The sequence below is a fragment of the Saccopteryx bilineata genome, chromosome 2, assembly GCF_036850765.1.
Source record: "Saccopteryx bilineata isolate mSacBil1 chromosome 2, mSacBil1_pri_phased_curated, whole genome shotgun sequence".
NCBI lineage: Eukaryota > Metazoa > Chordata > Mammalia > Chiroptera > Emballonuridae > Saccopteryx > Saccopteryx bilineata.
The window spans coordinates 155,287,568-155,311,611 of record NC_089491.1 but is presented as its reverse complement, the minus strand read 5'-3'; the positions used below and the strand labels follow the sequence as shown (position 1 = coordinate 155,311,611).

At 41.7% G+C, this 24,044-nt stretch overlaps 1 long non-coding RNA gene across 1 annotated transcript; it reads right to left on the bottom strand.

The window, feature by feature from the left end:
- Positions 1–438: 438 nt before the first annotated feature.
- Positions 439–19,744, bottom strand: LOC136323007 (uncharacterized). The gene is made up of 3 exons (XR_010728899.1): positions 19,677–19,744; positions 1,691–1,834; positions 439–487 (listed from the first exon to the last, which is right to left on the bottom strand). It is a non-coding gene; the product is annotated as an uncharacterized lncRNA (long non-coding RNA).
- Positions 19,745–24,044: the final 4,300 nt, after the last annotated feature.

Here is a 24,044-nt window from a genome sequence, read left to right as displayed (position 1 = left end):
CCCATCTCCTTTCCTTATCCCAGATACAAACTCTACACAAACTGGCATCTCACTCAGCACTCCGCCATCTTGGCTGCTTCTCCTGGCCTCCTCCACGTGGCCTTACTCTGCTCTCCTCTGCTCTCTCTTCTAATCTCAGGAACCAAGAGCCCAAACTCCGGTTTTGCCCCCACTTTATACTGTAGCTTCACAACCTCTAATCCAATATACAAAGTAGGGAAGTCTCTAATACAAAGTCAGTTCTCTGAGGCATGATTGGATTGTACCACCCCTCATCAAAAAGGGTGGGAAAGGCTTAATCCCAAAACCAAGCCTCATGCTACAACAATTCTCAACACACATTAATATCACCTGGGCAACGGCCTCTTTAACAAAGTGAGCATAATACATTTTATCTGCCCAACAGGAGCCCATCCACCAGGTAACTGGGCTTGTAGGGGACAATCAGGCAGAACATGGCGGAGATGGGACTTGGAGATCAGAGGCACTGAGGACAGACAGTAAGGGAAGAGGAAGGAGGGTGGGGTGGGAGCCTAGAACTGGGGCTAGCTTAGAGCCACAAGGCTCCTGGCTGCAGAGTCAGGGCTGAAGCCCTCTGCCCTGAGCAGGCACCATTCTTTTTTTTTTTTTTTTTTTTTTTTGTATTTTTCTGAAGCTGGAAACGGGGAGAGACAGTCAGACAGACTCCCGCATGCGCCCGACCGGGATCCACCCGGCACGCCCACCAGGGGCGACGCTCTGCCCACCAGGGGGCGATGCTCTGCCCCTCCGGGGCGTCGCTCTGCCGTGACCAGAGCCACTCTAGCACCTGGGGCAGAGGCCAAAGAGCCATCCCCAGCGCCCGGGCCATCCTTGCTCCAATGGAGCCTTGGCTGCGGGAGGGGAAGAGAGAGACAGAGAGGAAGGAGGGGGTGGGAGTAGAGAAGCAAATGGGCACTTCTCCTATGTGCCCTGGCAGGGAATCGAACCCGGGTCCCCCGCACGCCAGGCCAACGCTCTACCGCTGAGCCAACCGGCCAGGGCCGAGCAGGCACCATTCTGTATTCACTCGAGGCAGCTCGAATGTGGTCAAGTCCATGGCCATTGGCTGTGGCTGTCAGACCAAGGCTGGCTCCACCCTTCTGGGGCAGGGGCAGTCATAGAGCACCTTGGTGGCAGAGAACTCAAACAGTCCCTAGTTCGGGCACAGTACAGGGGTTTAGAGACTTCCAAGAAGCCACTAAGCCTCACCCTAGTGCAGTTCAATAATCGAATTTCCTTCAAGAAGTGGGGTAGGGAATGCAGGACTCGACTTTGTCATCTTCTAAAATGTACACGTTCCCAAAAGTTTAAGACTCTAACACCATAGTGGGAACATATTTCTTGCACTGGATGACAAGCCAGAATCCACTAAGAAACTATGTATCTGTGCTTGCAGAGGGACACACAGGGCAATTCTGGGTTCTAGTTCTCTTTCTAGTCCTGGGTGGTAGTTACACAAATGTTTGCTTTATAATGATTTATATATAGTAAGGTTGTACATATATATTTTTGTACTTTTCTGTAGGCATGTTATATTTTACGCTACAATCTTTGGGTTTGGGACACTGTGCTAGAACTTACAGGTCTCCTGAGTCTCCTTCACCCACCCCATGGACCTGGCAGGGTATTGTCCCCAGACTGGGTGAAAAGTGTGCAGCTGAGGCCTCACCTCGATAGAGGGTGTCCCGAGGGTCAGGCCGAAGCATGTCAGCAGAGGGCTGCTCATCTGGGGGATGAGAGTCCAAGGAGCCTGTATGGCTGGCTGCTGTCTGTGGGATGTGACCCACCTCATCCATCCTTAGGAACATCTCATCTGGGCCAGGGAGGGGAGAACAGAGCGCAGCTGTGAGCTCTGGAGCCAAGCCAGCTGGGAACCAGGCCCTGCCTCTCTGAGAGGCCCAGGAGAGGCTCCATCAAGGGACCTGTATGCCCGCAGGGGCAGTACAGGGTGTGCTTGCCCTCTTCCCTTGAACCCTGCCTCTCCATAACTTGTGGTTTCAGCTCTATGTCTCCCTTTGACCCCTATCACTGGCCCTTTGACTAGCACACACCACAATCTTTGTGGTAATTGGAAAAGGACACAACTTCCTCAAAATCTTTTACTGCTATCTGCTGGAAATTTGTCATTATAAGTATGTTTTAGGCCCTGGCCGGTTGGCTCAGCGGTAGAGCGTCGGCCTGGCGTGCGGGGGACTCGGGTACGATTCCCGGCCAGGGCACATAGGAGAAGCGCCCATTTGCTTCTCCACCCCCCCCCCCCCACCCTTCCTCTCTGTCTCTCTCTTCCCCTCCTGCAGCTGAGGCTCCATTGGAGCAAAGATGGCCTGGGCGCTGGGGATGGCTCCTTGGCCTCTGCCCCAGGCGCTAGAGTGGCTCGGTCCCGGCAGAGCGGTGCCCTGGAAGGGCAGAGCACCGCCCCCTAGTGGGCGGAGCGTCGCCCCTGGTGGGCGTGCCGGGTGGATCCTGGTCGGTCGGGAGCATGCGGGAGTCTGTCTGACTGTCTCTCCCTGTTTCCAGCTTCAGAAAAAAAAAAAAAAAAAGTATGTTTAATTTACTGAAGAAACACATATATAGCACTTAGTAAATAATAAGCCAGGCATATTCTAAGCATCTTACAAATAACCCATTTAATCTTTATAACACTACATGACTTATGTACTATTGTTATTATTCCTATTTTACAGACAAGGAACTGTGGCAAAGAGACTCTAAGTCATTTGCCTAAGATCACACAACTGATAAGTTTGAACCTAGGCAGTCTAGTCTCGGCCTGCAGGTCATGCTGCCTCTCCAACACACAATCAGCAAGCCTACGATGAACAGGGTGCCCCCCAGCCTCCTATAGCCTGCCCGGCAGCCCTGCTCATCTGAGGGCTGGTTGCCTGTCTCTGCTCTCTGCCTTCTGGGTTCATTTGTCTTCCACCCCAAGTAAAGCTCACCTTCTACACACAAGGCTAGTTACCTCTGGTCCATCTTACCTTACCTGAACTTTGCTCTTTCTTCTCAGTTCACAGCAATTCTATGGATTCCAATTATCCCCTCTTTCTTTTTTTTTTTTTTTAATAATTTTATTTTTTTAATGGGGTGACATCAATAAATCAGGATACATATATTCAAAGATAACAAGTCCAGGTTATCTTGTCGTTCAATTATGTTGCATACCCACCACCCAAAGTCAGATTGTCCTCTGTCACCTTCTATCTTGTTTTCTTTGTGCCCCTCCCCACCCTCTTTCCCTCTCCCATTCCCCCCTCCCCCCCCGTAACCACCACACTCTTATCAATGTCTCTTAGTTTCACTATTATGTCCCACCTACGTATGGAATAATACAGTTCCTGTTTATTTCTGATTTACTTATTTCGCTTCGTATCATGTTATCAAGATCCCACCATTTTGCTGTAAATGATCCAATGTCATCATTTCTTATGGCTGAGTAGTATTCCATAGTGTATATGTGCCACATCTTCTTTATCCAGTCATCTATTGATGGGCTTTTTGGTTGTTTCCATGTCCTGGCCACTGTGAACAATGCTGCAATAAACATAAGGCTGCATGTGTCTTTACGTATCAATGTTTCTGAGTTTTTGGGATATATACCCAGTAGAGGGATTGCTGGGTCATAAGGTAGTTCTATTTTCAGTTTTTTGAGGAACCACCATACTTTCTTCAATAATGGTTGTACTACTTTACATTCCCACCAACAGTGGATGAGGGTTCCTTTTTCTCCACAGCCTCTCCAACATTTGCTATTACCTGTCTTGCTAATAAGAGCTAATCTAACAGGTGTGAGGTGGTATCTCATTGCCGTTTTAATTTGCATTTCTCTAATAGCTAAAGAAGATGAGCATCTTTTCATATATCTGTTGGCCATTTGTATTTCTTCCTGGGAGAAGTGTCTATTCATATCCTCTTCCCATTTTTTTATTGGATTGTTTGTTTGTTTGTTGTTGAGTTTTATGAGTTCTTTGTATATTTTGGATATTAGGCCCTTATCTGAGCTGTTGTTTGAAAATATCATTTCCCATTTAGTTGGCTTTCTGTTTATTTTGCTATCAGTTTCTCTTGCTGAGCAAAAACTTCTTAGTCTGATGTAGTCCCATTCATTAATTTTTGCCTTCACTTCTCTTGCCTGTGGAGTCAAATTCATAAAATGCTCTTTAAAACCCAGGTCCATGAGTTGAGTACCTATGTCTTCTTCTATGTACTTAATTGTTTCAGGTCTTATGTTTAGATCTTTGATCCATTTTGAGTTAATTTTTGTACAGGGGGACAAACTGTAGTCCAGTTTCATTCTTTTGCATGTGGCTTTCCAGTTTTCCCAGCACCATTTATTGAAGAGGCTTTCTTTTCTCCATTGTGTGTTGTTGGCCCCTTTATCAAAAATTATTTGACTATATATATGTGGTTTTATTTCTGGACTTTCTATTCTGTTCCATTGGTCTGAGTGTCTATTTTTCTGCCAATACCATGCTGTTTTGATTGTCGTGGCTTTATAATAGAGTTTGAAGTCAGGTATTGTAATGCCCCAGCTTCATTCTTTTTCTTTAGGATTGCTGTGGCTCTTTGGGATTTTTTATAGTTCCATATAAATCTGATGATGTTTTGCTCTATTTCTTTAAAAAACGTCATTGGAAGTTTGATGGGAATTGCATTAAATTTGTATATTGCTTTGGGTAATATAGCCATCTTGATTATATTTATTCTTCCTAGCCAAGAACAAGGTATATTCTTCCATCTCATTATATCTTTTTCGATTTCCCTTAACAATGGTTTATAGTTCTCATTATATAAGTCCTTTACATTCTTTGTTATGTTTATTCCTAAGTATTTTATTTTTTTTGTTGCAATCGTGAAGGGGATTATTCTTTTGAGTTCCTTCTCAGTTGTTTCATTGTTGGCATATGGAAAGGCTATTGACTTCTGTATGTTAATTTTGTATTCTGCGACCTTACTGTATTGGCTTATTGTTTCTAGTAGTCTTTTTGTGGATTCTTTGGGGTTTTCGATGTATAGGATCATATCATCTGCAAAAAGTGATACCTTTACTTCTTCTTTTCCGATATGGATGCCTTTTATTTCTTTGTCTTGTCTGATTGTTCTGGCTAGAACCTCTAGTACCACATTAAATAAGAGTGGAGAGAGTGGACAACCCTGTCTTGTTCCTGATTTAAGGGGGAAAGCCTTCAGTTTAGTGCCATTTAATATGATGTTAGCTGATGGTTTATCATATATGGCCTTTATCATGTTGAGATATTTTCCTTCTATACCCATTTTGTTGAGAGTCTTAAACATAAAATTGTGTTGTATTTTATTAAAAGCCTTTTCTGTGTCTATTGATAAGATCATGTGGTTTTTGTTCTTTGTTTTGTTGATATGGTGTATTACGTTAACCGTTTTACGTATGTTGAACCATCCTTGAGATTCTGGGATGAATCCCACTTGATTATGATGTATTATTTTTTTAATATGTTGTTGTATTCGATTTGCTAGTATTTTGTTTAGTATTTTAGCATCTGTATTCATTAGAGATATTGGTCTGTAGTTGTTTTTTTTTTGTGCCATCCTTGCCTGGTTTTGGTATGAGGGTTATGTTGGCCTCATAAAATGTGTTTGGAAGTATTGCTTCTTCTTCAATTTTTTGGAAGACTTTGAGTAGAATAGGAACCAAGTCTTCTTTGAATGTTTGATAAAATTCGCTGGTATAGCCGTCAGGGCCTGGACTTTTATTTTTGGGGAGGTTTTTAATGTTTTTTTCTATTTCTTCTCTACTGATAGGTCTGTTTAGGCTTTCTGCTTCTTCTTGACTCAGTCTAGGAAGGTTGTATTGTTCTAGGAATTTATCCATTTCTTCTAGGTTGTTGAATTTAGTGGCATAAAGTTTTTCATAGCATTCTACAATAATTCTTTGTATATCTACGGTGTCCGTGGTGATTTCTCCTCTTTCATTTTGGATTTTGTTTATATGAGTTCTTTCTCTTTTTTCCTTGGTAAGTCTTGCCAAGGGTTTGTCAATTTTGTTGATCTTTTCAAAGAACCAGCTCCTTGTGCTATTAATTTTTTCTATAGTTTTTCTGTTCTCTAATTCATTTATTTCTGCTCTGATTTTTATTATCTCCTTTCTTCGGCTGGTTTTGGGTTTTCTTTGTTCTTCTTTTTCTAGTTCCTTAAGGTGGGAAGTTAAGTGGTTCACTTGGGCTCTCTCTTGTTTGTTCATATATGCTTGAAGTGATATGAACTTCCCTCTTATCACTGCTTTTGCTGCATCCCATAGATTCTGATATGTTGTATTGTCATTTTCATTAGTCTGTATATATCTTTTGATCTCTGCACTTATTTCTTCTTTGATTCATTCATTTTTTTAAAATATGTTGTTTAGTTTCCACATTTTTGTGGGATTTTTTTCCTCTTTTTTGCAGTTGAATTCTAGTTTCAAGTCTTTATGATCAGAAAATATGCTTGGTACAACTTCAATTTTTCTGAATTTGCTGATGTTGTTTTTGTGGCCCAACATATGGTCAATTCTTGAGAATGATCCATGTACACTGGAGAAAAATGTATACTCAGTCACTTTGGGATGAAATGTCCTATAGATGTCTATCATATCCAGGTGCTCTAGTGTTTTGTTTAAGGCCACTATGCCTTTGTTGATTCTCTGTTTGGATGACCGATCTAGAGCCGTCAGCGGTGTATTGAGGTCTCCAAGTATGATTGTGTTTTTGTCAGTTTTTGTTTTAAGATCAATAAGTAGCTGTCTAATATATTTTGGTGCTCCTTGATTTGGTGCATATATATTAAGAATTGTTATGTCTTCTTGATTCAGTGTCCCCTTAGCCATTATGAAATGGCCATTTTTGTCTCTGAGTACTTTTCCTGTCTTGTAGTCAGCATTATCCGATATGAGTATTGCTACACCTGCTTTTTTTTGGATGTTATTTGCTTGGAGTATTGTTTTCCAGCCTTTCACTTTGAATTTGTTTTTATCCTTGTTACTTAGATGAGTTTCCTGTAGGCAGCATACAGTTGGATTTTCTTTTTTAATCCATTCTGCTACTCTGTGCCTTTTTATTAGTGAGTTTAATCCGTTTACATTTAGTGTAATTATTGATACTTGTGAGTTCCCTATTGCCATTTTATATCTTGCTTTCTGTTAGTTTTGTGTCTTGTTTGATCCTTCTCTTTCGTTTTTCTATCTTTTGTTTTTATTTGGTTGTATCCATACATCTTTCCTCTGTTGCTATCTCTTTTATCTCATGTGCTTCTGTGGTGGTTTTTTCCATGGTGGTTACCTTTGAGTAATGAAAAGGGTCCCTACCCTGTTCATTGTAGCAAACTATTTTGTGAGTACTTTTGCACTCCATCGTCCTTTGCTACTGTTAATCTCCATCTTCTCCCCCTCTTTCTTTTTGTTGTTGTCACAGATTAAATTTGGTTTTATTGTGTTCTTGAAGCCTTTACTTGTGGCTCTGTTTTTTTTTTTTTTTGTTCTTTGTATCTGATTGGAGAACCCCCTTTAGTAATTCCTGGAGTGGGGGTATTCTGATGATAAATTCCCTCATCTTTTCTGTATCTGTGAATGTTTTTCTTTCTCCTTCATATTTGTTGTTTTGTTTTTGTTTTTTTTTTAATAATTTTATTTTTTTAATGGGGTGACATCAATAAATCAGGATACATATATTCAAAGATAACAAGTCCAGGTTTTCTTGTCGTTCAATTATGTTGCATACCCACCACCCAAAGTCAGATTGTCCTCCGTCACCCTCTATCTTGTTCTCTCTGTGCCCCTCCCCCTCCCTCTTTCCCTCTCCCATTCCCTCTCCCCCCCGTAACCACCACACTCTTATCAATGTCTCTTAGTTTCACTATTATGTCCCACCTACGTATGGAATAATACAGTTCCTGTTTTTTTCTGATTTACTTATTTCGCTTCGTATCATGTTATCAAGATCCCACCATTTTGCTGTAAATGTTCCGATGTCATCATTTCTTATGGCTGAGTAGTATTCCATAGTGTATATGTGCCACATCTTCTTTATCCAGTCATCTATTGATGGGCTTTTTGGTTGTTTCCATGTCCTGGCCACTGTGAACAATGCTGCAATAAACATGGGGCTGCATGTGTCTTTACGTATCAATGTTTCTGAGTTTTGGGGATATATACCCAGTAGAGGAATTGCTGGGTCATAAGGTAGTTCTATTTTCAGTTTTTTGAGGAACCACCATACTTTCTTCCATAATGGTTGTACTACTTTACATTCCCACCAACAGTGGATGAGGGTTACTTTTTCTCCACAGCCTCTCCAACATTTGCTATTACCTGACTTGCTAATAACAGCTAATCGAACAGGTGTGAGGTGGTATCTCATTGCCGTTTTAATTTGCATTTCTCTAATAGCTAAAGAAGATGAGCATCTTTTCATATATCTGTTGGCCATTTGTATTTCTTCCTGGGAGAAGTGTCTATTCATATCCTCTTCCCATTTTTTTATTGGATTGTTTGTTTGTTTGTTGTTGAGTTTTATGAGTTCTTTGTATATTTTGGATATTAAGCCCTTATCTGAGCTGTTGTTTGAAAATATCATTTCCCATTTAGTTGGCTTTCTGTTTATTTTGTTATCAGTTTCTCTTGCTGAGCAAAAACTTCTTAGTCTGATGTAGTCCCATTCATTAATTTTTGCCTTCACTTCTCTTGCCTGTGGAGTCAAATTCATAAAATGCTCTTTAAAACCCAGGTCCATGAGTTGAGTACCTATGTCTTCTTCTATGTACTTAATTGTTTCAGGTCTTATGTTTAGATCTTTGATCCATTTTGAGTTAATTTTTGTACAGGGGGACAAACTGTAGTCCAGTTTCATTCTTTTGCATGTGGCTTTCCAGTTTTCCCAGCACCATTTATTGAAGAGGCTTTCTTTTCTCCATTGTGTGTTGTTGGCCCCTTTATCAAAAATTATTTGACTATATATATGTGGTTTTATTTCTGGACTTTCTATTCTGTTCCATTGGTCTGAGTGTCTATTTTTCTGCCAATACCATGCTGTTTTGATTGTCGTGGCCCTATAATAGAGTTTGAAGTCAGGTATTGTTATGCCCCCAGCTTCATTCTTTTTCTTTAGGATTGCTTTGGCTATTCGGGGTTTTTTATAGTTCCATATAAATCTGATGATTTTTTGCTCTATTTCTTTAAAAAATGTCATTGGAAGTTTGATGGGAATTGCATTAAATTTGTATATTGCTTTGGGTAATATAGCCATCTTGATTATATTTATTCTTCCTAGCCAAGAACAAGGTATATTCTTCCATCTCATTATATCTTTTTCGATTTCCCTTAACAATGGTTTATAGTTTTCATTATATAAGTCCTTTACATTCTTTGTTATGTTTATTCCTAAGTATTTTATTTTTTTTGTTGCAATCGTGAAGGGGATTATTCTTTTGAGTTCCTTCTCAGTTGTTTCATTGTTGGCATATGGAAAGGCTATTGACTTCTGTATGTTAATTTTGTATCCTGCGACCTTACTGTATTGGCTTATTGTTTCTAGTAGTCTTTTTGTGGATTCTTTGGGGTTTTCGATGTATAGGATCATATCATCTGCAAAAAGTGATACCTTTACTTCTTCTTTTCCGATATGGATGCCTTTTATTTCTTTGTCTTGTCTGATTGTTCTGGCTAGAACCTCTAGTACCACATTAAATAAGAGTGGAGAGAGTGGACAACCCTGTCTTGTTCCTGATTTACGGGGGAAAGCCTTCAGTTTAGTGCCATTTAATATGATGTTAGCTGATGGTTTATCATATATGGCCTTTATCATGTTGAGATATTTTCCTTCTATACCCATTTTGTTGAGAGTCTTAAACATAAAATTGTGTTGTATTTTATCGAAAGCCTTTTCTGCATCTATTGATAAGATCATGTGGTTTTTGTTCTTTGTTTTGTTGATATGGTGTATTACATTAACCGTTTTGCGTATGTTGAACCATCCTTGAGATTCTGGGATGAATCCCACTTGATCATGATGTATTATTTTTTTAATATGTTGTTGTATTCAATTTGCTAGTATTTTGTTTAGTATTTTAGCATCTGTATTCATTAGAGATATTGGTCTGTAGTTGTTTTTTTTTGTGCCATCCTTGCCTGGTTTTGGTATGAGGGTTATGTTGGCCTCATAAAATGTGTTTGGAAGTATTGCTTCTTCTTCAATTTTTTGGAAGACTTTGAGTAGAATAGGAACCAAGTCTTCTTTGAATGTTTGATAAAATTCGCTGGTATAGCCGTCAGGGCCTGGACTTTTATTTTTGGGGAGGTTTTTAATGTTTTTTTCTATTTCTTCTCTACTGATAGGTCTGTTTAGGCTTTCTGCTTCTTCTTGACTCAGTCTAGGAAGGTTGTATTGTTCTAGGAATTTATCCATTTCTTCTAGGTTGTTGAATTTAGTGGCATAAAGTTTTTCATAGTATTCTACAATAATTCTTTGTATATCTACGGTGTCCGTGGTGATTTCTCCTCTTTCATTTTGGATTTTGTTTATATGAGTTCTTTCTCTTTTTTCCTTGGTAAGTCTTGCCAAGGGTTTGTCAATTTTGTTGATCTTTTCAAAGAACCAGCTCCTTGTTCTATTAATTTTTTCTATAGTTTTTCTGTTCTCTAATTCATTTATTTCTGCTCTGATTTTTATTATCTCCTTTCTTCGGCTGGTTTTGGGTTGTCTTTGTTCTTCTTTTTCTAGTTCCTTAAGGTGAGAAGTTAAGTGGTTCACTTGGGCTCTCTCTTGTTTGTTCATATATGCCTGAAGCGATATGAACTTCCCTCTTATCACTGCTTTTGCTGCATCCCATAGATTCTGATATGTCATATTGTCATTTTCATTAGTCTGTATATATCTTTTGATCTCTGCACTTATTTCTTCTTTGACCCATTCATTTTTTAAAAGTATGTTGTTTAGTTTCCACATTTTTGTGGGATTTTTTTCCTCTTTTTTGCAGTTGAATTCTAGTTTCAAGGCTTTATGATCAGAAAATATGCTTGGTACAACTTCAATTTTTCTGAATTTGCTGATGTTGTTTTTGTGGCCCAACATATGGTCAATTCTTGAGAATGATCCATGTACACTGAAGAAAAATGTATACTCAGTCACTACGGGATGAAATGTCCTGTAGATGTCTATCATATCCAGGTGCTCTAGTGTTTTGTTTAAGGCCACTATGTCTTTGTTGATTCTCTGTTTGGATGACCGATCTAGAGCCGTCAGCGGTGTATTGAGGTCTCCAAGTATGATTGTATTTTTGTCAGTTTTTGTTTTAAGATCAATAAGTAGCTGTATTATATATTTTGGTGCTCCTTGGTTTGGTGCATATATATTAAGAATTGTTATGTCTTCTTGATTCAGTGTCCCCTTAGCCATTATGAAATGGCCATTTTTGCTCTGAGTACTTTTCTTGTCTTGTAGTCAGAATTATCCGATATGAGTATTGCTACACCTGCTTTTTTTGGATGTTATTTGCTTGGAGTATTGTTTTCCAGCCTTTCACTTTGAATTTGTTTTTATCCTTGTTACTTAGATGAATTTCCTGTAGGCAGCATACAGTTGGATTTTCTTTTTTAATCCATTCTGCTACTCTGTGCCTTTTTATTGGTGAGTTTAATCCGTTTACATTTAGTGTAATTATTGATACTTGTGAGTTCCCTATTGCCATTTTATATCTTGCTTTCTGTTAGTTTTGTGTCTTGTTTGATCCTTCTCTTTCGTTTTTCTATCTTTTCTTTTTATTTGGTTGTATCCATACATCTTTCCTCTGTTGCTATCTCTTTTATCTCATGTGCTTCTGTGGTGCTTTTTTCCATGGTGGTTACCTTTGAGTAATGAAAAGGGTCCCTACCCTGTTCATTGTAGCAAACTATTTTGTGAGTACTTTTGCACTCCATCGTCCTTTGCTACTGTTAATCTCCATCTTCTCCCCCTCTTTCTTTTTGTTGTTGTCACAGTTTAAATTTGGTTTTATTGTGTTCTTCTTGGAGCTTTTACTTGTGGCTCTGCTTTTTTTTGTTCTTTGTATCTGATTGGAGAACCCCCTTTAGTAATTCCTGGAGTGGGGGTTTTCTGATGATAAATTCCCTCATCTTTTCTGTATCTGTGAATGTTTTTATTTCTCCTTCGTATTTGAAGGATAGCTTTGATGGGTATAGTATTCGTGGCTGAAAGTTCCTCTCTTTCAGGACTTTAAATATTGGGGTCCACTCTCTTCTAGCTTGTAGAGTTTCTGCTGAGAAATCTGATGATAATCTAATGGGCCTTCCTTTATATGTTGTATTCTTCTTTTCTCTGGCTGCCTTGAGAATTTTTTCTTTGCTGTTTGTTTGTGTCAATTTCATTATGATATGCCTTGGAGTAGGTTTGTTGGGGTTAAGAAAACTCGGAGTTCTGTTTGCTTCTTGAACTTGAGGCTTTAGTTCTTTCCACAGGCTTGGGAAGTTCTCATCTATTATTTGTTTGAGTATGTTCTCCATTCCATTTTCTCTCTCTTCTCCCTCTGATATACCTATTATTCTTATGTTATTCTTTTTGATGGAGTCAGATAATTCTTGTAGGGCTATCTCATTTTTTTTTATTTTTGAGTCTCTTTCTTCTTCTCTCTGTTGTGCCTCAAGTTGCTTGTCTTCTATTTCACTAATCCTCTCTTCTATCTGACCTGTTCTATTAGCTAAGCTTGTTATTTCGTTTTTCAGCTCGTGAACTGAGTTTTTCATCTCTGTTTGATTTGTTTTTATAGTTTCAATTTCCTTGGACATATATTCTTTGTGTTCATTGAGTTGTTTTCTGAGCTCCCTAAATTGCCTTTCTGTGTTTTCTTGTATATCTCGGAGGATTTTTAGTATTTCTATCTTGAATTCTCTGTCATTTAGCTCCAAGGTTTCCAATATATTAAATTTTTTCTCCATAAATTTTTCCTCATCTAGCTGTGTTACCTCTCTTTCTTTTGTATCCATGATATTCGATTTTCTCTTCCTTAACGGCATCTGAGGGTGGTTTTCTTGATAGTATTAATGAGATTTAATAAAGAATAAAAAGTTAAAAAAAATAAAAATAAAAAAAAATCAAAAAGAGTTGTTTTTTTTTTAAAAAAAATTAATAATGAAATAAAGAAAAATAAAATAAAAATTAAAAAAAAAGAAATTATTCCCCCCCTCCTTTTTTCCTCTCCTCTCCTCTTCCCTCTTTTTTGAGAAAATCTTGTGGTGGACTGTGAATTATAACAAACAATGCCTGTGATGGAGGGCCTGAATTGGGGAAAAGTAACAAAGGTGCAAAAAAATAAATAAAATAAAAAATAAAAAAAAGGAAAGAAAATAGAAGAAAAAAGAGTGTATGGACCCACAAAAAGCAAATAAGGAAAAAATTTGTGTCAAGAATGAAATGATTTGCTTTTAGGTGTTGGTTGTCTAAGAGTTATGATGAGAGGAATAAGAGGAAAACGGAAAAATGGGGGGACAAATTAAAAAATTACTATTGTATTTAGTGGAACAAGAACTAGATAATATGGAGAGCCAGGGATGAGAGCACTGCTAGTGAGTTAAAAAGGTGAAGTAAAAACCCCCCAAAATGCCACAAACATAGGTTTGAGTCCCAGATAAGATAATTTGTTTGTTATTGAGGTTTGAATGAGAGTAGATGTAAAGGAGAAAGGAAGAAACTAATATAGAGGGAGAAAAGAAAGAGAGAGAGAGAATAGAAGAGGTAACCACTAAAAGAAGAAAAAAGAAAGGAGAGAGAGAGAGAGAGTTAAGGGTTTTGGAGTGCAACCCTCATAGAGAGAAAGGAAGAGAAGAGAAAAGATAATGGGAGATGTAACACTTATGGGTAGTGTAGTTCAAGGAGAGGAGAGAGTAAGACCGGCAGAGAGTTAATCGGCCAAATTGGAGGAGGCAAAAAAAGTATCAAGAATGAAGATAAGAGAAACAAACGAACAAATATAATAAAATGGGATAGGTTATAAAGTCTGCAGATTATTCTTGATTTTGAGAGGTTATCTTCTTGCTTTTTCTTTTCTCTCCCTCTTCCTGGTCGGTGACTCTGTACCCCAGGTTCTGCCCCTTTGGCACGCTCAGGTAGAGGTTTGCAGTTGATAAGTCTCTATGGCAATGTCATGTATTGTGCTTTAGTCTCGTTGGCAGTCGAAGCTCAATAGCATTTATAGGCTCCGAAAGTGAGAGAGTCCGTGTTCCTGGAGCCTTTCTCCTAGTCTTTCCTTCCTTAATTAGTAGCCTGATAATCCAGCTATGGGGTTGCTGCTGCCTCTGCCTGGATAGTAAGAGGCTCAAAGAGCTGGCAACTCCCCACTCTATTTCCACTCAGCACAGGGCTCTGGGTAAGGCTCAGTCAGTCAGAGCTGCTAGCATAATCAGGCGGGCTTTCCGCCCACTCAAAGACCTCTGGCTCTGCCACTCTGTCCGGTAACACAAGCGGGCGCCCACTTCCGGGGCGCTTGGAGGAAACTCTCACTCACTGTCTGCGACCAGGATATCTGGCCAGCAGTCTCACGCTCTGAGTGAAACCCCCAACCGCAGGGAAAAGTTGTAGCATTGGAATTGAGTCTCACTCCGTCCCCGTGCACGGCTTTTGCAAGGCGCTGGGGCAGCTCGAGACTCCGCTTTGGCCCACACAAAGGCCCCTGACTCTGCCCCTCTGTGCGATAACACGGGCGTGCACTGCCGAGGCACTCGGAGGAATCGCTCACTCCTTATCTGCGTGCGCAAACCAGGATATGAGGCCGTCCGCGGTTCCCTCTGAGTGAAACACCCTCCAGCACGGAAAATCTCCACCATTGGAATTGAGTCTCGCTCCGTCCCCGTGCGCGGCTTTTGCAAGGCGCTGGGGCGGCTCGAGATTCCGCTTTGGCCCACAAAAAGGCCCCTGACTCTGCCCCTCTGTGCGATAACACGGGCGCCTACTGCCGAGGCACTCGGAGGAATCACTCACTCCTTATCTGCGTGCGCAAACCAGGATATGAGGCCGGCCGCGGTTCCCTCTGAGTGAAACACCCTCCAGCACGGAAAATCTCCACCGTTGGAATTAGTTCTCACTCCCTCCCGTGCGTGGCTTTCCCAGGAAGAAATTCTCGCCCACTAACTGCGCACTGACCAGGAGACCGGGTAAAATGGCCGCTCTGCTTTTCTTTCTTTGGGTTTGGCGCAAGTGTTAGCTTGTATTGCCCGGGTTGCCACAGGATCAGTTTTTCCTCGGCTTGGATCTCCGTGCCACAGCCTGGTTCAGCCGTTTGTGCCGTGGCCTGGATCTATTCACCCCCTTTGCCCGCCTCAGTTTCTATATTCACAGTTACCAGAGAAAGCCGCCCTGTTTAGGTTAGTGAGGAAGGAGGAGCATTTCTTACTCCCTATTTCCTTCGGGGTTTGGTTATATATTTAGCCAATTTTTCACTCAATCATACCTTTGGGTGTATTGCGAAGCATCTGGAGGCTCCAAGTATAGGTTTTTCTGTTTCTGGTTGAAGATCTTGTTGAGTTTTGGGGGAGATTTATCGGTATCGCTTCCTACCCCACCATTACTCTGACGTCATCCATAAATCTGTCTCTCCTTCATATTTGAAGGATAGCTTTGATGGGTATAGTATTCGTGGCTGAAAGTTCCTCTCTTTCAGGACTTTAAATATTGGGGTCCACTCTCTTCTAGCTTGTAGAGTTTCTGCAGAGAAATCTGATGATAATCTAATGGGCCTTCCTTTATATGTTGTATTCTTCTTTTCCCTGGCTGCCTTGAGAATTTTTTCTTTGCTGTTGGTTTGTGTCAATTTCATTATGATATGCCTTGGAGTAGGTTTGTTGGGGTTAAGAAAACTCGGAGTTCTGTTTGCTTGTTGAACTTGAGGCTTTAGTTCTTTCCACAGGCTTGGGAAGTTCTCATCTATTATTTGTTTGAGTATGTTCTCCATTCCATTTTCTCTCTCTTCTCCCTCTGATATACCTATTATTCTTATGTTATTCTTTTTGATGGAGTCAGATAATTCTTGTAGGGCTATCTCATTTTTTTTTATTTTTGAGTCTCTTTCTTCTTCTCTCTGTTGTGCCTCAAGTTGCTTGTCTTCTATTTCACTAATCCTCTCTTCTATCTGACCTGTTCTATTAGCTAAGCTTGTTATTTCGTTTTTCAGCTCGTGAACTGAGTTTTTCATCTCTGTTTGATTTGTTTTTATAGTTTCAATTTCCTTGGACATATATTCTTTGTGTTCATTGAGTTGTTTTCTGAGCTCCCTAAATTGCCTTTCTGTGTTTTCTTGTATATCTCAGAGGATTTTTAGGATTTCTATCTTGAATTCTCTGTCATTTAGCTCCAAGGTTTCCAATATATTAAATTTTTTTTCCATAGATTTTTTCCTCATCTAGCTGTGTTACCTCTTTTTCTTTTGTATCCATGATATTTGATTTTCTCTTCCTTAATGGCATCTGAGGGTGGTTTTCTTGATAGTATTAATGAGATTTAATAAAGAATAAAAAGTTAAAAAAAATAAAAAAATAATAAAAAAATAAAAAATCGAAGAGTTGTTTTTTTTAAAAAAAATTAATAATGAAATAAAGAAAAATAAAATAAAATAAAAATTTAAAAAAAAGTTAATTATTCCCCCCCTCCTTTTTTCCTCTCCTCTCCTCTCCCCTCTTTCTTGAGAAAATCTTGTGGTGAACTGTGAATTATAACAAACAATGCCTGTGATGGAGGGCCTGAATTGGGGAAAAGTAATAAAGGGGCAAAAAAAAAGGGGGTGGGTATGGACCCACAAAAAGCAAATAAGGAAAAAATTTGGGTCAAGAATGAAATGATTTGCTTTTAGGTGTTGGTTGTCTAAGAGTTATGATGAGAGGAATAAGAGGAAAACGGAAAAATGGGGGGACAAATTAAAAAATTACTATTGTATTTAGTGGAACAAGAACTAGATAATATGGAGAGCCAGGGATGGGAGCACTGCTAGTGAGTTAAAAAGGTGAAGTAAAAACCCCCCCAAATGCCACAAACATAAGTTTGAGTCCCAGATAAGATAATTTGTTTGTTATTGAGGTTTGAATGAGAGGAGATGTAAAGGAGAAAGGAAGAAACTAATATAGAGGGAGAAAAGAAAGAGAGAGAGAGAAAAAAAGAGGGAACCACTAAAAGAAGAAAAAAGAAAGGAGAGAGAGAGAGAGAGAGTTAAGGGTTTTGGAGTGCAACCCTCAAAGAGAGAAAGGAAGAGAAGAGAAAAGATAATGGGAGATGTAACTTATGGGTAGTGTAGTTCAAGGAGAGGAGAGAGTAAGACCGGCAGAGAGTTAATCGGCCAAATTGGAGGAGGAAAAAAAGTATCAAGAATGAAGATAAGAGAAACAAACGAACAAATATAATAAAATGGGATAGGTTATAAAGTCTGCAGATTATTCTTGATTTTGAGAGGTTATCTTCTTGCTTTTTCTTTTCTCTCCCTCTTCCTGGTCGGTGACTCTGTACCCCAGGTTCTGCCCCTTTGGCACGCTCAGGTAGAGGTTTGCAGTTGATAAGTCTCTATGGCAATGTCATGTATTGTGCTTTAGTCTCGTTGGCAGTCGAGGCTCATTAGCATTTATAGGCTCCGACAGTGAGAGAGTCCGTGTTCCTGGAGCCTTTCTCCTAGTCTTTCCTTCCTCAATTAGTAGCCTGATAATCCAGCTATGGGGTTGCTGCTGCCTCTGCCTGGATAGTAAGAGGCTCAAAGAGCTGGCAACTCCCCACTCTATTTCCACTCAGCACAGGGCTCTGGGTAAGGCTCAGTCAGTCAGAGCTGCTAGCATAATCAGGTGGGCTTTCCGCCCTCTCAAAGACCTCTGGCTCTGCCACTCTGTTCGGTAACACAGGCGGGCACCCACTTCCGGGGCGCTTGGAGGAAACTCTCACTTACTCTCTGCGTGCGCAGACCAGGATATCCGGCCAGCAGTCTCACGCTCTGAGTGAAACCCCCAACCGCAGGGAAAAGTTGCAGCGTTGGAATTGAGTCTCGCTCCATCCCCGTGCGCGGCTTTTGCAAGGCGCTGGGGCAGCCCGAGATTTCGCTTTGGCCCACACAAAGGCCCCTGACTCTGCCCCTCTGTGCAATAACACGGGCGCGCACTGCCAAGGCACTCGGAGGAATCTCTCATTCACTATCTGCGCGCGCAGACCAAAATATGAGGCCGGCCATGTTTCCCTCTGAGTGAAACCCCCTCCGGCACAGAAAATCTCCACCGTTGGAATTAGTTCTCACTCCCTCCCGTGCGTGGCTTTCCCAGGGCACTGGGGCTGCCCAGAGATTCTGCCCTCGGCCCACAGAAAGGCCTCTGACCCTGCCTCTCCGTGGGGCAACACGGGCACCCACTCTCGGGGCCTAGGAAGAAATCTCTCGCCCACTAACTGCATGCACGCCGACCAGGAGACCGGGTAAAATGGCCACCCCGCTTGTCTTTCTTTGTTTGGGTTTGGCGCGAGTGTTAGCTTGTATTGCCCGGGTTGCCACAGGATCAGTTTTTCCTCGGCTTGGATCTCCGTGCCACAGCCTGGTTCGGCCGATTGTGCCGTGGCCTGGATCTATTCACCCCCTTTGCCCGCCTCAGTTTCTATATTCACAGTTACCAGAGAAAGCCTCCCTGCTTAGGTTAGTGAGGAAGGCGGAGCATTTCTTACTCCCTATTTCCTTCGGGGTTTGGTTATATATTTAGCCAATTTTTCACTCGACCATACCTTTGGGTGTATTGCAAAGCATCTGGAGGCTCCAAGTATAGGTTTTTCTGTTTCTGGTTGAAGATCTTGTTGAGTTTTGGGGGAGATTTATCGGTATCACTTCCTACCCCGCCATTACTCTGACGTCATCTCCTCTCCCCTCTTTCTCTTGCAGCAACCCAACAACTCACAATCTGCCCCTTCTGCCTTGACCTTGTGGCCTCTTTGCTTAGGTCACTGGCAGCCTCCTCCCACTCACGATGCCCATTCCACATTGACACCCGCTCCCGTGCACCCTAGCCTTCCCTTTTCTCTCCCTCCTGCCCGTCTCTCTCACACACTTCTGCAGCCTTCCCAGTCCCTCCCAGCGCCTGTCTTTCCTTTTCTCCCTTAGGGTTCTAGCCCTGTCTGCTCTTCCCACACCCAGGCCCCTCAGGGTCCCACCTGCTATGTGGCAGTTTCTTAATGGGACCTCCAGATAAGAGTCTTGCCAAGAAAATCATCAGCAATAAATAGTATAATGGAAGAATTCATTTACTGCAAATTAAAAGCAGTTGAGGAAGCTTCCTCTTCCCTGCCATGGCTTGGAAAGAACCCCAGTTGCCTCATTTGCCAAACAGGAGATGGGCCTCATTCAGGTTTTTCATCTGGAGTGAACCCTGTGGTCTCTAGATCCCCTTAAAATTATATGCAAAACATTGTGTGTGGTGCACAAGAAAATTTTTCTGAGGTGAGGACACCAAGAGCTTCCATCAGGTTGCCAAGGGGTCCCTGACCTCTGAAGGTTGAGGATCTCTGACCTGAGGGTCCCTTCTGTGCCTGTCCCTTCACACCCATGTCCTGGAGCTTTAGTCTCAACCTCCCACCCTTCCCTGGCCCAATTCCCCCGGAGCTCGGCTTCTCCAGTGGGCACCACCTCATCTCCACCTCAGATGAGGGGTGGAGCCTACTCACTGGTGAAGAGGGACAGGGAAGGGGAGTCACTGATGGTGAACTTGGCTTCAGGGTCATTCCATCGCCACTGGAAGAGGAGAGAGGGTGGACACAGAAGGTTGGAAGTGGCTAGATCTCGAAAAAGGTTCAAGGGTCTTCCCTTGAGGGAAGAGGAGAGTGGCTACGAGCTGAGCTCGGAGAGGCAGGAACAGCTACACACTCACCGTGACTTCCACGTGATCGGTGCCCTCGTCGTTCTGCTTGTGCAGCACCTCAAAGTAGTACCTGCGGGAGGCTGACAGGCTGATGGGAGAGGAGAGCAGACAAACAGAGGCTGCCTCCAGCCCTGTGGTCAACCACTGTGTCCACCTGCTCCCACCTTCCCCCACCACCTGGACACCCTCTGTATTTTGCTCTTAAGAGCCCCAAGGCCTTGCCATTTAGCCACCTGGGTTAGAGTCCCCACTCTACCACTAATTAAAAGTGTAACCTTACTTTTCTCTTCCGGAAGATGGTGATGATAATAGTACTTACTTCACAGGACAATTGGAAGAAACAAATAAAATATGATAAATAATCCTTATAGAGTTGTTACTATGTGCTAGGCACTTTTCCAAGTGCTTTATATACACTAAACCACTTGCTTGTAGATGAGAACACAGAGACACAGAAATCTTGGTAGTTTGTCCAAGGTCGCTGAGGTCATGTGTGATGGGGCTGGATGGGGACCCAGGCAGCCATATTTCAGAGTCTATGTCATTAGCTGCTACCACAGAGACCGACACACAGCAAGTGCTCTTTGCAAGCTGGATTGTCTTGTTATTATCAACAAATATATGATATATTATCCCCATAAAGCCAACACATGTTTTTGTTTGTACATGTACCTGCCACCAGGTGGTGCTCTGAGGTTGGGCCAAGTCCCCCCTTCCAGCCTGTTCAAGTAATTCCAGGCACTCCAGTGGGGAAAGGCCTTTGTTTCCCTCCCTCTACCAAGGGATAGGCGACTAGGACCTTTCTTTATACAGCACAGAAGCTCAGGCAGTACAGATGTGGACATTTGTGGGTACAAAGAAAACGTGAAGGGCAAGTACGGGGAGAAAAAGGTCCTATTTTTGTTTTCCAATTCTGAAGGTCACCAAATAGCTGTCATTAAGTCAGAGCCTCCTCTGGGTCTCAGTTTCTCCATCAGTAAAATGAGAAAGGATGAGCCAGATGGTTTCTAAGTGAAAGGCTTTGTTTACCAAAATGCCTGGGTGCGAATCACACTGACCCTTGGGAATAAGGAAGGCTAGAGAGTGGAGGGGACACAATGAGGGAAGGCAGGAGAATGGAGGGGACACACTAGTTCTATGACTTGGATTTGGCTTCAGCACCTGGGGGAAGTTGGGGTTTCTTTGCCACTGTTGAGAATGTCATGACACTCGCTACTCACCTCACTGGCTTGGAAATTTGACTCCTTTGTGTTTTCCTTTTGTCCAGTCACGAAGCATTTCCTCAAAATTATGACATACAATATGAGGAGCCCAATTCTTGTCTTGATCGCCAAGAGGAACTTGAAAATAGGCAATATATACACATGTTACAAATGATGAAATATTGCACCTTTGACATTAAAGTGTATAACAGCTACATATATAACAGAAGGTGTCAGGACTATTCTTACATTTACACCTACTCGAAGAAGCCATGATTCAATCTTAAAACAAAATAAGAGGGTGTTTTTATCAGATAATAATTTATTTTTTTCATTTTTCTGAAGCTGGAAACAGGGAGAGACAGTCAGACAGATTCCCGCATGCGCCCGACTGGGATCCACCCAGCACGCCCACCAGGGGCGACGCTCTGCCCACCAGGGGGCGATGCTCTGCCCATCCTGGGCGACGCCATGTTGCGACCAGAGCCACTCTAGCGCCTGGGGCAGAGGCCACAGAGCCATCCCAGCACCCGGGCCATCTTTGCTCCAATGGAGCCTTGGCTGCGGGAGGGGAAGAGAGAGACAGAGAGGGAAAGCGCGGCGGAGGGGTGGAGAAGCAAATGGGCACTTGTCCTGTGTGCCCTGGCCGGGAATCAAATCCAGGTCCTCCGCATGCTAGGCCGATGCTCTACCGCTGAGCCAACCGGCCAGGGCTCAGATAATAATTTTTTACATTTAAAATAAACAGTGTTTCTCCCAAGCTCAGCTGTCCCACAAACACAGAAAGCAAGGATACTTTGTGAAACCTCTCTGTTGTCCTAGAAAGAAATTTACCATTTTAATATCTACACAAATGATCCAGTTATGCTCTTCATACCACGTGCCCCAGCTGGGTAAACTCAATTCCATCTGGGGAAACTTTAAATTACATTTAACTACAATTATGTAAAAGTGATGTTTGTAAAACATTAATTGCCTCATGGTTATGTTCAATCCAAGAGTTGTTGCCCTTTAACTCCAATTTAAAAACCAATGCGCCCTGGCCGGTTGGCTCAGCGGTAGAGCGTCGGCCTAGCGTGCGGAGGACCTGGGTTCGATTCCCGGCCAGGGCACACAGGAGAAGTGCCCATTTGCTTCTCTACTCCCACCCCCTCCTTCCTCTCTGTCTCTCTCTTCCCCTCCCGCAGCCAAGGCTCCATTGGAGCAAGGATGGCCCGGGTGCTGGGGATGGCTCCTTGGCCTCTGCCCCAGGTGCTAGAGTGGCTCTGGTCGCGGCAGAGCATCGCCCCCTGGTGGGCAGAGCGTCGCCCCTGGTGGATCCCGGTCGGGCACATGCGGGAGTCTGTCTGACTGTCTCTCCCTGTTTCCAGCTTCAGAAAAATGAAAAATGAAAAATAAATAAATAAATAAATAAATAAAATAAAAACCAATGCATGCCATTAACTGTAACAAAAAGAAATAAAAATTGCATAAAAACTAGAGCATGCACCAAAAAAATAGATTTCAGATTTGGAATCAGCGATACAGAAATATATAGAAACAGTTCTAAAACCTCATGCAACAGAAAATGAAAAACAATTTGTTCCCCAGTGTTATTTTTAATTTTTCTTAGAGGAAGAGAGAAAGAAAGGGAGATGAGGAACATCAACTTGTAGTTGCATCACTTCCCTTGATTGCATCTCATCCATTCCTTAACATAGAGGGAATGGTGCTCAAGCTGAGCCACTGACCCCTTGCTTTAGCCCCCAAACATGAGCTTCAAACCAGCGATCTTTGGGCTCAAGCCAGTGACCTCTGGATCATGTTGATGATCCTGTGCTTCAGTTGGTGACTCCACACTCAAGCTGGAGAATCTGTGCTCAAGCTGGATGAGCCCAAGCTCAAGTGGCAACCTCAGGGTTTCAAACCTGGGACCTCAGTGTCCCGGGTTGATGCTCTATCCAATGCCCCACCACTGAACAGGCTATAAGTGTTTCTAATAGATTTGATTGATAGATTGTAGAGAGAAAGGAAAAGGAAGAGAAACATCAACTTGTAGTTCCACTTATTTATGCATTCATTGCTTGATTCTTTTATGTGCCCTAACCTAAGATTGAACCCCACAACCTTAGCTGTTCAGGATGATGCTCTAATCAACTGAGCTACCCAGCTAGTGTTTGGCCAGAATTTTTTGATATTTTTTTTTCTGTTCTTACGACCTTTTGATAACTTTAAGTACATGTTCTAGTAAAGTCAGACTTCTTGGATTCAGAACACTATTCCACTATTACTTAACTGGATGGCCTTGGAAGGTTGTTTATATACTCTGAGCCTCAGTGTTCTCAGGTATAAAATGGAGATAACAGGACCTATCCTGTAGGACTCTTGTGAGCTCAATAAGATCATCTTGGTAACATAACGGGCATAGCACCTTGCATGCCACATTCAAAAGTCTAAAAAAAGGTTAGCTATTACTAGTATTAATTGGGTTTAGTTGTCATATTCTTATGCTTTTAAGTTTCCTTAAATCCTCTTTAAAAATAGCTGTGACATAAATTTAACAATAAATACATACAATGTAATAATAAGTAAAGTTGAGTCCTGACTATGGATCAAATTATGAAATCTAGGTTTTTGGCAATTGGAATAGCAGAAATAAGGAAGTTACGAATTTTACTGCATTTTCAGTAAAAATAAGATTATTCTGTGTCTGAGATATTTAATATGCAGTTTGATGGGGTACACATTAGTTTTTGTTGTCAGGAGGGGAGAGGTCATTCACATTACAGGCAGGACAGGACCTCTCAATAGCATCTTATCCTGGGTATAGCCTAGCCTTGGCATTCATTCATTTAATAAATAGTAACTGAGCATCGATCCAGAAGCTGAGTTATCTTAGTAAACTCAGCAAGTATCAGGCTCACAACAGATGCATAATTGCTAAATTTACATTTGTCAATAGACATACATTCATAATACAGTCATTTACAGCA